Raw genomic sequence first — 13,143 nt, forward strand, 5'->3', positions numbered from 1 at the left:
CTTTTATCTATAACCCTATTTAGTGTCAAGACGAGGTCTTTCAGTGTCTTTAAACAACATATGGCTGGCATTTTTCTTTGGCAACCCTACTTTATATTCCTTTTCATGAAAAGCATTCTCACTTCTACAGCAGTAAATATAAATTTCAAATTTAAGGAAAAGGCAGAGGGTGGGGGGTGCCTCTTTTTTCGGTCACAGCATGCCTAGGCTTTCAGATGTCGTCCTGCCTCAGGCTCATGGTTTGTGCTGCTTGCATTCTCTAGTCATGCCTTGCCTATGCTCTCCTATTCCCACCTACCTGCACTCGTTGTGGCTACCCTGGTTGTACAGATACTGTATCTTTCATATTCGTCCACAGCATTACCCTACATATGTCCCAGAAATCACCAGGTCTATTCTCTCTCTCTATCTCCCCCCCTTCACTCTCTCTCACCCCCCTCTCTCTCTCGCCACCCCCCTCTCGCTCTCTGCTCCTCCTATCATGGTATCACCTTGCCTGCAACATTCCCTGCTCTCCTGGCTTATCATCTCAATTATCCCCTAAACTTAAAGAGGTTCTGCAACGTATTTTTAAATCTCTATTGAATTATGTTATTGGTTTTATGTATAATGGGTTTTTATCTGTCTTATGCTCACCAGTGTTATTTTTTTATACAATTGTAAAGAGTTTAATCAAACAATAGCATTACCTTCTGGCACCCTGACCCAACGTAATATAAGGCTGCTCCCTAATGGCGAGGGTGTCTCCCGATGCCGCTGCAGGTCTAATGCTGTCTCCACTAATCACAACCCATTGCAGCTGACAGCACCAGCCCTCAGCTATCTGGGTCCCACCCTGTTTCCTAACCACACTCGCACCCTCGCGCTGGGGGCCTCTCATCTCTTTGGCACTTGAGGGAACATTAAAGCTTTACTGTCCTCTCCCAGGTCCACCAACTCTACTGCTTTCAGGCTCCCGCTCAGCAGTACTACCGGTACTCGTTCTCCCCCCCCCCCCCTCCCCCATCGACATCCAGCCCTGCCAGACAGTGCTAAGCAGCGTTTTAAATGGGGCAAATAAGTGCAGGTACCCATTAAATTCAGCTAGGGGCGTGGCTAGAGGCGAGTGAGACAAGATGACACAAAACACTTCTATTGAGTTTTCATTTTGACCTTGCGTTGCCCTGGATAGTGGTCTCAAACTTTTCATTTGCCCAGATTAACAGCTAAACCTAAAACCCTGAATGAGCCAAGCCATCAACAGCACTATTAGCACTTTCAAGCTAATTATCGATTTCTAGGATTGGAGAGACTCGGGCACTTACACTGATTGCAGGGCAGAACAAAACATGTGAGAAATGTATACATATAAACAAAATGTGCTTGTTACACAAAATGATGGTCAAACAACAAATGTTCATGTTTCTTTGTTTTGTAATATTTGCAGCTCCTTCATATCATAATCATTATAATCTTCCTACTTTCTTGTATTTGGTGCAATCCTTATATATTCAGGAGTGTGCACACACACAAAAAACATTTCACACATTTATTTTCCAATACCTTCTGATTCTCTTCCTACCTGGTTTTGTTTGTCTCTCACAGATCACAGACAAACATACACTCTCTATCTGTCTTCACATCTCTAAGCATGAGATCCCTCCCACACTCACCGCTCTCCCGTTTGTAGCTAATTCTGTCCCACTCTCGTTACCCCAATTGTATCCGATCACTCTCTCTCATCATTTTTTCTATTTCTAATTTGCCCTCTTCGCACCTCTCTTCTGCTTTTCATAGCCGTCTGGATCTCTTCCCTATCTCTATCTGCGTTTACCCCTTCTGCCTCTCTATCTTTTCCTACTTTAAACTCTCTGCTCCTTCCCCCTCACTCTCTACCTTCACTCACCCACCACCATTCTCCCTTCTCTACCCTCGGTATTAGGCCCCAAGGCCATAGAGCTTGCATTGGCAGACAGTGAACTCTACTGGGTCCTGAGCATGTGCTAATTCCAGCAGGGTAGAGAGCAGGTAAACGACAAAACTAGCCTCCGATAGGAAGTTCAGTTGACCTCCTCCCTCCTCATCTCGCCACCAAGGTGGTAGCTTAGGCTCATCCCTGCCCATCATTGACTCAATGTCCCAGCAGGCGGGCAGGGGTGGATTCCATTTGGGTAGAAACGGAGCAGAGGCCCTCTTCTTCCCCCTGCGACAGTTCAGACTCTTTTGGCCAGCTTGCCACAGCTGAATAATGTAGAAAGACGGTAAACGGCCAACATGCGGCCAAAAAAAGGGCACGCACCAGTCTAGTGCCCAACTCCTCAATCTAACCCTGGGTACCATATTTGTAGCATTACTCATTTATGTCAGCCAGCCACAGTGCTAGACTAGAGCTGTAAGGCTGAAGCAGCAGTCCAGTGTTTAAAGGAGATTTTTATCCTTCATGTGTAGGGCATGGCAGCACTGTGATTTTATCAAAACTTGAAACCTCAGAAAACCATTTGATTGAAAATTAAAATCATGAATTGGTGTCCAACACATGCCATGCTAGCATCCGACATGGATATGTGGCAGCTGAAGAACAAGATCCCTTCTACCTCAACCCTTGGGGAACATGCTGAAGGAAGCTCTATCCCTTTGGGCCACCAAGTGTATGTATAGAATTTAGCATGTCCACCTGACCTTGTAAGAGTTACCACTGGGATTACAATCTTCATGTTGGGCTAAGATGTTGCTAAAAATAGATGAGTGGTATTAACTTGCTCCTGAATCAGGCCAATCTAGAAAATAGTTCAACATTGCAGACGTCTGATTACAAATGTCTATAAAAACTAAGCTATCCAGCTTACATATTTGACCTTCGTGTTTGTTAGGACTCTTGAATTTTTATCCACTGGAGACGAGTCTGTTGTGTGACCATGTACAAACTGTATATTAAAATAAATGAATGCCAAGGTAAACACGTTTTCATTAATTACAAGCTTTGGCATGTGCATTGATTTAAAGCAATAAGCAAACGTAAGGGTGCTGTAAATTACAATTCTATGTGAAAATGTTTTTTCTTGACCCAGCAGATGAAAAGGCGATCCGTGTCTGCTCACAAGCAGGTTCAGTCAAGAAATAAATAGGGAACTCACAATAACGTTGCTCACATGCCGCGGGGCATTCATTCTCTGCCCACCTCTCCAAATGTGAAGTGCAATTCCCTACCATAGGTCGTTTTAGTTCCTAAAAATATACAGAGGTGTAGATTGGTAATGTAAGTCTTTCTATGACTGCCAAGAGTGTATTGCTCAAACGCCTAATGATGGAGCCAATGACTTGGGCAATAATTTATTTTAAGTGTTGGCTTTCTGATTGCCATCCTCCATGGGGGCACATACACAGCTACGCTCATGTGTACCGGTACTCTGTTTGATAGAGGAGAAGTGCCGGTACTCAGCTTGGAAGCACTGGTGTGCTAAGGGATATTATTTCATTAACCGTTCCCGCCTCTCTTGTACCACCAATGCCGCGCCGCCCTGAGAATGCATAGCCGGCAGCCGCAGGCTTCAAATAATCATTTCATCCTCCGAGAGTCTGTTCGACCTAAGCAGCAGCCGGACAACACACGACACATGACACACATACTCATCGCTCAAGCTCACGCTCCTCACCTCCTTAGGCCTGAGCTGGCCTGCAGCTTTGAAGGAGAGCCGGGCGGGCTGGGATGTGGGCAGCAGAACAGAAGACAGCAGGGAGACACTGGGTGGGGCCTGGGCGAGGCTAGCTACCAGGACCAGGGCAGGGCCAGGCAGGGGCCCTTTGTTCTTCTTCTAGTACGGTACAACGGTTAAGTTTGTTGTACTAAAGTCACGCACACTTTACAATGCGCATGACAAGATTGCACGGCACGCATTTGTCACCAGCCAGCCCTGTCCCCACCCTGAAGACCGCGGCACCGCGGCGCGCAGACTCATCATACAAAACTGCGCGCCGCCACGCCCACGGACCATTACTAAGACAGCAACAAGCAAGCTACCGCGCAGTGCGCACATAATATTTCATTAAGGAAAAAAGGCTCTGGCACAGCGCACTGCACCATAATTAATTTTTAAAATAGCTGCACGTCATACCGTCCAGTGGTGTGTGCTCACTGATTATAGGCTTGCTGCTTGCCTCTGCCCTCTGCTGAGACTAGTGAGGGGGTCCCTGGAGCGTGGATCCCCCCCCGTGAAAATAGAGACGGAGAAGCCGTCACGTCACCGTCCTGGTGTGCGCGCGCACAGTTTAAAGGCCTGGTTCTGCCGGAGTGAGGGGGGTTGGAGCGTGGGGGCCTGAGGGGGCCCCTGGAACGTGGGGGCCCCCTGCTGGAGCCTGTGTTATTACGCCCTGTAATTTAAACGTTTAAAGGCTGTCACCGTAACTTACATGGCGTGCGTGTGCGCACTGTTAATGTAGGCTTGCTGCTGCCTTGTTTGCAGCAGTCTTCCTCTGCTGGGAGTGAGGGGGGCCCCTGGAGAGCGGGGCCCCCCCGCGCTGCTTGGGCTGCGGGGGCCTGTGTTACGCCCCTGTTAGGCGGACCTGCTATTTGACCTTTATTTTGGAGGTCATGTTCCGTGTTATGCAGTGGAAATGTAACCCCGTTCGTGCTTTGCATTTACATTATGCCTGAGACTGTTCTAGGAGCCCAACGTGATTTCACAAGCAGCTTCACCTGGTGCAGGCCCGTGGTAGAAAGGAGTGATATTATGTCAGCATGTCTCCCCTGTTTTGCATTTACTGCAGCGCGATGCATATTCAGTATTTTATGTAACTATGTGACCAGCGCGATGGTTTAAAATACGGCCTCGATTTTCAGTTGTTTTACAGCAACATGAAAGTGTTTTTTTATTATGTTGGTGCTCATTTACATTTAACTTGTTGTACTATAGTGGTATTTGTTGATTTTAAAGCAAACTGACAAACTGTTTGTGACAATGAGCGTTATCATTTTACGATGTAAATAGCCACATTGTACATATCTGAAATGAAATGTATTTTTAGTTAAGTGGTCACCACATTTTAATTGATTGACTAACATTAGTTAACAATGAACTCTTTTATGTCTATGACTATGTTTGAGTATAAAGGCCACCACTAAAATGGCTCTCATTAGATTGAGAAAGCCTGCTGTGACAGGCGAAACGCGTCTCTCTTTGCTGGGTCGGAGGAGGCATAATTTAATAAAGAAGCCTTTACCTGAATAGCCCTCGAGTGCGTGCTCTTTTTCCTGATGGGGAGTAGAGGTTCTTTGGTTAATATTTTCAGCGCTGGCGGTTGACGCTGTTCACGCAACACTAGTCGTCTTGGGCCACCAGATTGGTTAATATATATATATATATATATATATATATATATATATATACAATGTTTATTTTCAAAGGTAAAAAAGGCAAGATAATCGAGGCAGATTAGCCTCGAAAGGCTGCATAACAAACAATTGGAAAATTGGCGCCGTGCCTTTAAGACCTCCAGGAACCCCCAGGCTCCCATCATGCACCACAGGTGACAGTTAGGTCAGTTATCTTTTACGGCTCCTTCTGTGAGGATCCTGGAGCATTGAGCTCGCCAGTTAGTGATTTTTATCACTTTTTTCTGGTTTAAAGTGAACTTTTTTAGTTTCACTCGCGTCTCTAGTACTTAGCTTGCTAATACTACTATTTTTCATGACTTTTGGCTATTTTTTCCTCTCAAAATGCTGGCCTTATTTAATAAATGCCCGGCCTGTGGAAAAAAGATGGCTAAGTCAGACCCTGATTTGGTCAGTATTGCTTGTCTACCTTCATCTCACAAGCCAGACCAGTGTTACCACTGCAGCAAGTTTTCAAAAAGAACCCATAGGGAAATGGAGAAGATTAAGCTGCACTCCATTCAGGAGAGAGGAAAAGAAACAGCAAGTTTGCGAGAACATCCCTCAAGGAAGCCCTCCTCTCAACCAAGGTTGGCGCGCAAAGAAAAAGGTGAGAAAAGGAGACATTGGTCTCATATGCCGTCAAGGGACACATCGACATCCAAAATACCTTTGTGCTCCAAGTCGGCGTCGTAATCGACGTAGAGACGTCCTTCGCCATCGAAACATCTGACTTCAGGTGAGAAGACCCATAAGACGAAGTCAACACCAACGCGTACGCGGTCCAAGTCTGGCTCGCCTACGACGTCAAGAGGCCAGGGCTCGACGTCGACACATCAACGTCGAAGCCTGCCACTGAGAGGGACCGTGGCGGTGTCGAGATCACCGCCAATATCGAGAGGTCCAATTGCATTGACATCGAGCCGAACACCGAGGGCTTCGACGCCGGTGAGACACAGGCATTCGACGTCGAGACATATGATGTTGACGCATCCCACGCCGAGGAGGTCGACGTTGAGGAAGTCACCGTCGAGGAGATCGATGCGAGATCTCGAAAAACGCCCTCTGTGTCTAGAAGAAGATCACGTACTAGGTCGACGTCAAGGAGGTCGCACTCAAATCACGGGTCCCCTCCTGCAAAGAGACCTAGGGCGACATCGAGACACCATTCGACGCAGGACGCCCAGGTGGTGACAGCATGGAGTGCCTCTTCCTCCCCAGGACTTCAGGTAGTTCAAGTCACTCCTGAGCCCTCACCAGTACCGTCTCCAGCCCCTCCAACTAATATCTCCCCGAGATGGCCAGGGGACATAAGAGAGTGGAAGATCCACAGGATTACAAGACTGCCATATTCCTCTACAAGGTCCAGATTGCCTATAATTCAGTCAGTACACTCATCTGAAAGACATGAGCGACATGCCAATCTACAAAGGTCCCCATCTTTAAGAAGGTGCTCATCACGTTCTCCTAGGAGTCAGGCATCCAGATCTCGACACCGCTCTCCTAGAAGACGGAGCCATAGATATTCTTTGTGGTCTTCAGACTCCAAGCCTGATTATTCTCCTACTTTTTCTTCCTCTCCTCCGAGTAGAATATCGCCCATTGATGATATCCTGACCTTCAATGAGCGTCTCTGTCGAGGGGCTGTGAAGCTTCAGATTGAAATGCCTGTTTCCACCACTGAGACATCAGTCATCTTTGAAACACTACACCAAAGGTCTTCCTCTAGAACATTGCTTCCCCTAGTGCCTGGCCTGCTAGAGCCTGCTCTGCAAAAATTCCTTACTCCAGCATCGATGGGGGCGGCCCCATCTCGGATCACTAAAAAGTATAAGGCTCCTGAGAATGACCCCCTCTTTCTGAGGGCTGACCCTCCACAGGACTCTGTTATTATTTCAGCAGCACGGAAGAATCAGACGAGGACAGCATCATCTGCGGTACCCCCAGACAGAGACAGTATGGCCATGGATTCTGTCGGCAAGAGAATGTGCACTACCTCAGCCGCTTACATGAAGGTAGCCAGCGCCTCAGCCTTACTGGGCCGGTATGACCGTTCTTTGTGGGACTCTCTTTCAAACTTCACTGAGAAGCAACCAAAAGAAGACAATCTTGCATGAAGGTGGTTTGTTGGCCAATCAAGTCATCAGTGCAGCGGCTGATGCCTCTGACCTCGCTGCCCATGGTTATGCACATGGCATTTGTGCCCGTCACTCTGCCTGGCAGAGATTGATGCGTTTGAAGCCAGAGGTGCAACATCGTATTCTCAATCTCCCCTTCAATGGCACATCGCTCTTTGGCTCTCATGCTGATGACGAAATGTCCAGGATGAAGACCGAACTGGATACGGTGAAGGCAGTTGGGCTTGAGAAGAGAAAGGACTTCAAGCAACGCTACCGCCCTTACGATCAATGACAATACCAGCAGAGGGTTCTAACCCCTCAGTGGTCCTCCCAGCAAAATCAAGGAAGATCACAATCCTACCAGCATTGTCCTGGTAGAGGACGAGGAGGGAACTCCAGACAGTCCACACATGCTGCCAAGCAACAACAGAAGCAGTGAGTGCGTGCTTCCCCTAATTCCGTTACCCACTCCGGTGGGAGGAAGTGTCCATTTCTACATGAAAGAGTGGACCAGAATCACACTAGACAAGTGGGTGCTAATTATCGTGAGGAATGGGTATTCCATCATGTTCAAGTCCCCTCCACCTTCTATTCCTCCTCAAAAGACTGTCAAGCATTGCATAAATCTTCTGAGAGAAGAGGTGTCCGCTCTACTCCTAAAGAGGCCATTGAAGAGGTCCCATGGCATCAATGTCGGTAGGGGGTCTACTCCAGATATTTTTTGGTCCCAAAGAAAGGTCCAAACAAGGAGTTCAGGCCTATACAAGATCTCAGGCTTCTCAACAAGTTCATTCTGAGAGAGAGGTTCTGAATGCTGGCATTACATTAAATAATCCGGCATCTACATCAAGGGGACTGGATGTGTTCCATTGATCTTCAAGATGCCTATTTCCACATCCCAATCTCTCCAGAGCATCAGAAGTTTTTAAGGTTTTGCATCCAGTCAGACCACTTACAGTTCACTGCCCTGTCCTTCGGTCTGAAGTTGGGTTCTTGCACATTCTCAAAGTGCGTGGCAGTAGTAGCTGCTTTCTTGAGGATGAAATACACAGAGGAGGAAATACACAGAGCCCAATTGGGATGAATGCGGGGACGTTTCCTCTGCATTAGTCAAATTCAATGAAGCTCTAGCATTGACCATTAACCAGGTTGCTGCCTTGAGGAAATATAAACCACGGCCTGCCCCTAAACAAGAAGTCTGGTTTACAGACGATCTTAGACAGTTAAAGCTAACTGCTAGGAAGTCAGAAAAACGCTGGAGGGCTACTCGTAAGGCAGAGGACAAAGAAATTCATCGGACCTCATTAAAAGTTTACCATAAAGCTATTCGGGCAGCGAGGAAACATCATATTGCAGCCCAATTGTCAGCAGCCGGTAAAAATCCCAAAGTACTCTACCAGATCCTGCAAACCTTTATAAAACCCTCGGTCTGCGAAACGGATGGGATTGAGTCTCAGGAACTTTGTAATAACATCTCTCAGTTCTTTGTCAGAAAAATAGATGGCATTTATACGAAGATCTTAGCCACTAAATCCACCTCGAACAATATGAGTCCCGTTGATAGCATGGTCCAGTCGCATTTTAGCTCAGTAGGAAACACGACCAGTAAGCTTGAAGTCTTCCCGCCAATATCTTTGGAGGAGATAATCACCCTTATCACCCAAACAAAGAGTGGGTGTCCTTCAGATATCATTCCAGCACGAGTTATGGCTCTTCTCAGTGATGAGCTGGGTGCAGGAATTCAGCAATTACTCAACCTTTCTCTGAGCACTGGGGAAGTTCCCCAAGGCTGGAAGCAGGCTTTGGTCAGACCTCTGCGTAAGAATAATTCCATTCCCTGGACCGATCTGACAAACCTGAGACCCATCTCCCTCCTCCCTTTTCTAGGGAAGCTTACTGAGAAATTTGTAAATCGGCACTTATCTAAATATGTAGAAAGTGCGGGGGGACTTGATCCTTCTCAATCGGGGTTCAGGCCCAGGCACAGCACTGAGACCGCCTTGCTGTCCGTCGCTGATGATCTCCATATGCTACAGGATAAGGGTTATTCCGTTATCCTGGTGCTTTTAGATCTGTCAGCGGCGTTTGACACTGTGTCACATGATATCATGACCTCCAGACTCATTAACATCGGTCTGGGAGGCAAGGCGCTGGCCTGGCTAAGGAGCTTTTTCACCAAGCGCACTCAGAGAGTCATACTGGGCCCATACCAGTCAGAGGAGGTGGAGATCTCTAAGGGGGTGCCGCAGGGCTCCTGCTTGAGCCCAACGCTTTTTAACATCTATGTGGCACCCCTAGCTAACATCATGAGATCCCACGGGTTTATCCCTGTATCGTATGCAGACGATACTCAACTCCTCTTCCCCTTCAAAATCATGACTCCTGAGGTGCGTAACTCCTTTGCCCATGGGATGAAAGAGGTGGCTCATTGGATGGCAGCAAACTTCCTTCAGTGTAACGTCTCAAAAACTGAGGTGATGCTTTTTGGAGAAGCCAAACGATTGTGGACTCCTGACTGGTGGCCTCAAGACCTAGGCCCAGTCCCTGTGCCCAAAGGGGTGGTGAAAGATCTAGGAGTCAAACTGGATCAGGAGCTCGCCCTTAAACATCATACTAATCAAGTGGTAGACTCCTGTTTCCATGTTATTGGCCTTCTCCGAAGGGTCTTCCCCCTGTTACCTGATTCTACCAGGAAAACTCTAGTTCTGTCGCTTGTGTTGAGCAGACTGGACTATTGTAATGGTTTGCTGTTAGCCGCCAATGAGGGCATCATTAACAAACTCCAAGGTGTGCAGAACACGGCAGCACGCTTGGTTTTGAATGCCCCAGCACGTACACCCTCAAAACCATTGCTGAATCAACTGCATTGGCTTACTGTGAAACAGAGGGTGTTGTTTAAAACGTGCTGCATCATCCATAAATGCCTCACTGGTAAAGGTCCTGACTATCTAACTAAAAAATTTGTTCCTTACATCCCCTCGAGAACTCTGAGATCTGGTGATCAAGAGTTGTTATGTGTCCCTAGGTTCTGGAAGACCAGACAAGGAGGAAGGGCTCTGTCCGTAGCAGGACCTAAGCTCTGGGACGATCTTCCTTACGACATTAGAGTCTGTAAGGAACATTTTCCTTTTAGGAAAAAATTATAAACTTTTCTGTTCAACTACTAGTTCCGTTTAGGCATTACTTAACCTTAAGATAGAGCCTGCTCTGGTCTCAGATGCTGCTAAAGGCGCGGAGATACTCCTCAGGGAGTCGATTCCCAGCGCGTTATAAGTATGCAAATAAATAAATAAATGAAGATAATTTTCGTCTACCCCTACCTAGACGACTGGCTTCTCAAGATTGCATCTTCAACTCTTCTACAGCAGCACCTCACGTACTGAATTCAACAACTACATCGGCTTATCTACACGTAAATTCGACAACATCCATCCTCAATTGAACCCAGAAGGTATACCACCTGGGCGCAACTTTGGACACAGTAAACGCAAGAGTGTATCCTTCGGAGGAGAGACTATCATTCATTCTCCACAAGTGTCGAACTCTCCTGAAGATACCTCAGCCCACGGCTAGGCAGATCTCATCTCTGCTGGGTTCAATAGCCTCCTGCTTTTTTCTAGTTCCAAATGCCAGACTTCACATGAGACCTCGACAGCTGACTCTAGAGGATCAGTGGTCCCAAATCTCCAATCGCTGGGAGGGCACTTTAACTCTACCTCTGTCTGTCCGGCTCTCCATCAGATGGCGGATGTGACAGACTCATCTCATCGTAGGAGTCCCCTTTCAACAGGAGCTAACCAAACATGCTCTGGTGACGGACGCGTCCCTTCAGGGATTGGGCGCTCATATGGGACCACTACAGATCCAGGGAATGTGGTCAGAGAAAGAGCAACTATACCACATAAACATGCTGGAACTCAGAGCAGCACATCTGGCCCTCAAGGCGTTTTGTCCTTCCATCAAATCGACTACTCTTCTTGTTCAGATGGACAATACAACAATGATGTACTATCTGAACAAGCAGGGGGGCACCAGATCCAGACCTCTATAGCTTGAACCACAGCCGATTTGGAAGAGGCTTCTTGCACGAAACATGAAAATCTCTGCAATTCACTTACCAGGCATCCTCAACGTCCAAGCAGACGGCCTAATTAGGCACTTCACAGAAGCACACGACTGGGTTCTAAAACAAGAAGTGGCGCAAGACATCTTCCACAGCTGGGAAACACCAGACATCGATCTCTTTGCGGATGCAGAAAATGCTAAATGCTGCATCTTCGCCTCCAGGTATCCAAGGGAAATGCTCTGTTGGCAGACTGGTCAGAGACATTACTCTACGCCTTTCCACCAATTCCCCTCATTCCCATGGTGATCAGGAAACAGTACAATTCCAAGACAGAGATGATCCTGGTTGCTCCAGAGTGGCTTCGCCAGTGGTGGTACCCAGACCTTCTTTATCTGTCCAAAGTACCGCACAGGAGGTTGCTGTGTCATCTGGATCTGCTGAACAGGGCGGGCAGCAAGGTGTTCCATCCCAACCTGCTTTCCCTGAGGTTAGCAGCATAGCTCCTGAGTTCATCCAATATGGTCATTTAGGTCTCTCTCAAGACTGCATGCAGATATTGAAGGAGGCTAGGAGACCTTCAATGAGGAAGTCTTACGCTTCTAAGTGGAAGCGTTTTTACATGTGGTGTACTGCTGAAGGTCATGACCCTATTCGAGGTCAGGAACAGGTACTGTTACCATACCTGCTGTATTTGGGCAACGCAGGTTTGCAATACTCCTCCATAAAGGTAGGTTCACCTGGCAGCGATAACAGCATATAGAAAGTCTCCCACTGAGGCTTCTTTCTTTCAAATGCAAGTTGTTAAAGATTTCCTGGAGGGTCTAAAAAAGGTCTATCCTCCTGTTAAGTCTCCATCTCCTTCATGGGAGCTTAATATGGTCCTCTCTAAACTAATGGGTCCCCCATTTGAACCCATTCACAAAGCTTCCCTTCAGCATCTTTCGTGGAAGACTGCTTTTCTAGTGGCAATCACATCTGCCCGCAAGGTAAGCGAGATACAAGCCTTATGCTCTGCAGAGCCTTATCTCGTTTTTCACGAGTGGTGTTACGTACTCACCCGAGGTTCCTTCCTAAGGTGGTCACCTTACGGTCACAGACGGCCACCGGGAACCCACGGAGGAGGGATTCCAAACTACGGCATACCGCCAATCGAGAAAACGAACCCGTTTTCTGATGTTTCCTAATTGATGGATCCCCTCCCGGTTAATACCTGAAACACACCGCTATTCAGCGCTTTAACCCTGAAGTCTCTAATACGCCCAAAAGAGTTAAACAGAGCGGATATAACGCGTTCTTGCTTATAACTCCACTGGATACTCCACCACTACCAATCAACATTTTTGAATTCTCTCTCGAATTCACCCACGTGAAACATCACCATATTTCCAGACTATTCTCAACCCACACCCAGGAGTTGAGTCTAAAGCCCTGAAGAGTCGTGTTGACTCAACGGCACACGACGAAACACGTGTCGGCATATTGTGATTTTCCTCAAGTCTGGACACAATAAATCTTCACCCTGCTGGGACAAGAAACACACCAAAGAATCTGCTTCTATTTCATTATTGATACTTGCTCATTGTACTCAATTGTGTAACACTTTATTGTAG

The sequence above is a fragment of the Lissotriton vulgaris genome, chromosome 8, assembly GCF_964263255.1.
Source record: "Lissotriton vulgaris chromosome 8, aLisVul1.2, whole genome shotgun sequence".
In the NCBI taxonomy this organism is placed as follows: domain Eukaryota; kingdom Metazoa; phylum Chordata; class Amphibia; order Caudata; family Salamandridae; genus Lissotriton; species Lissotriton vulgaris.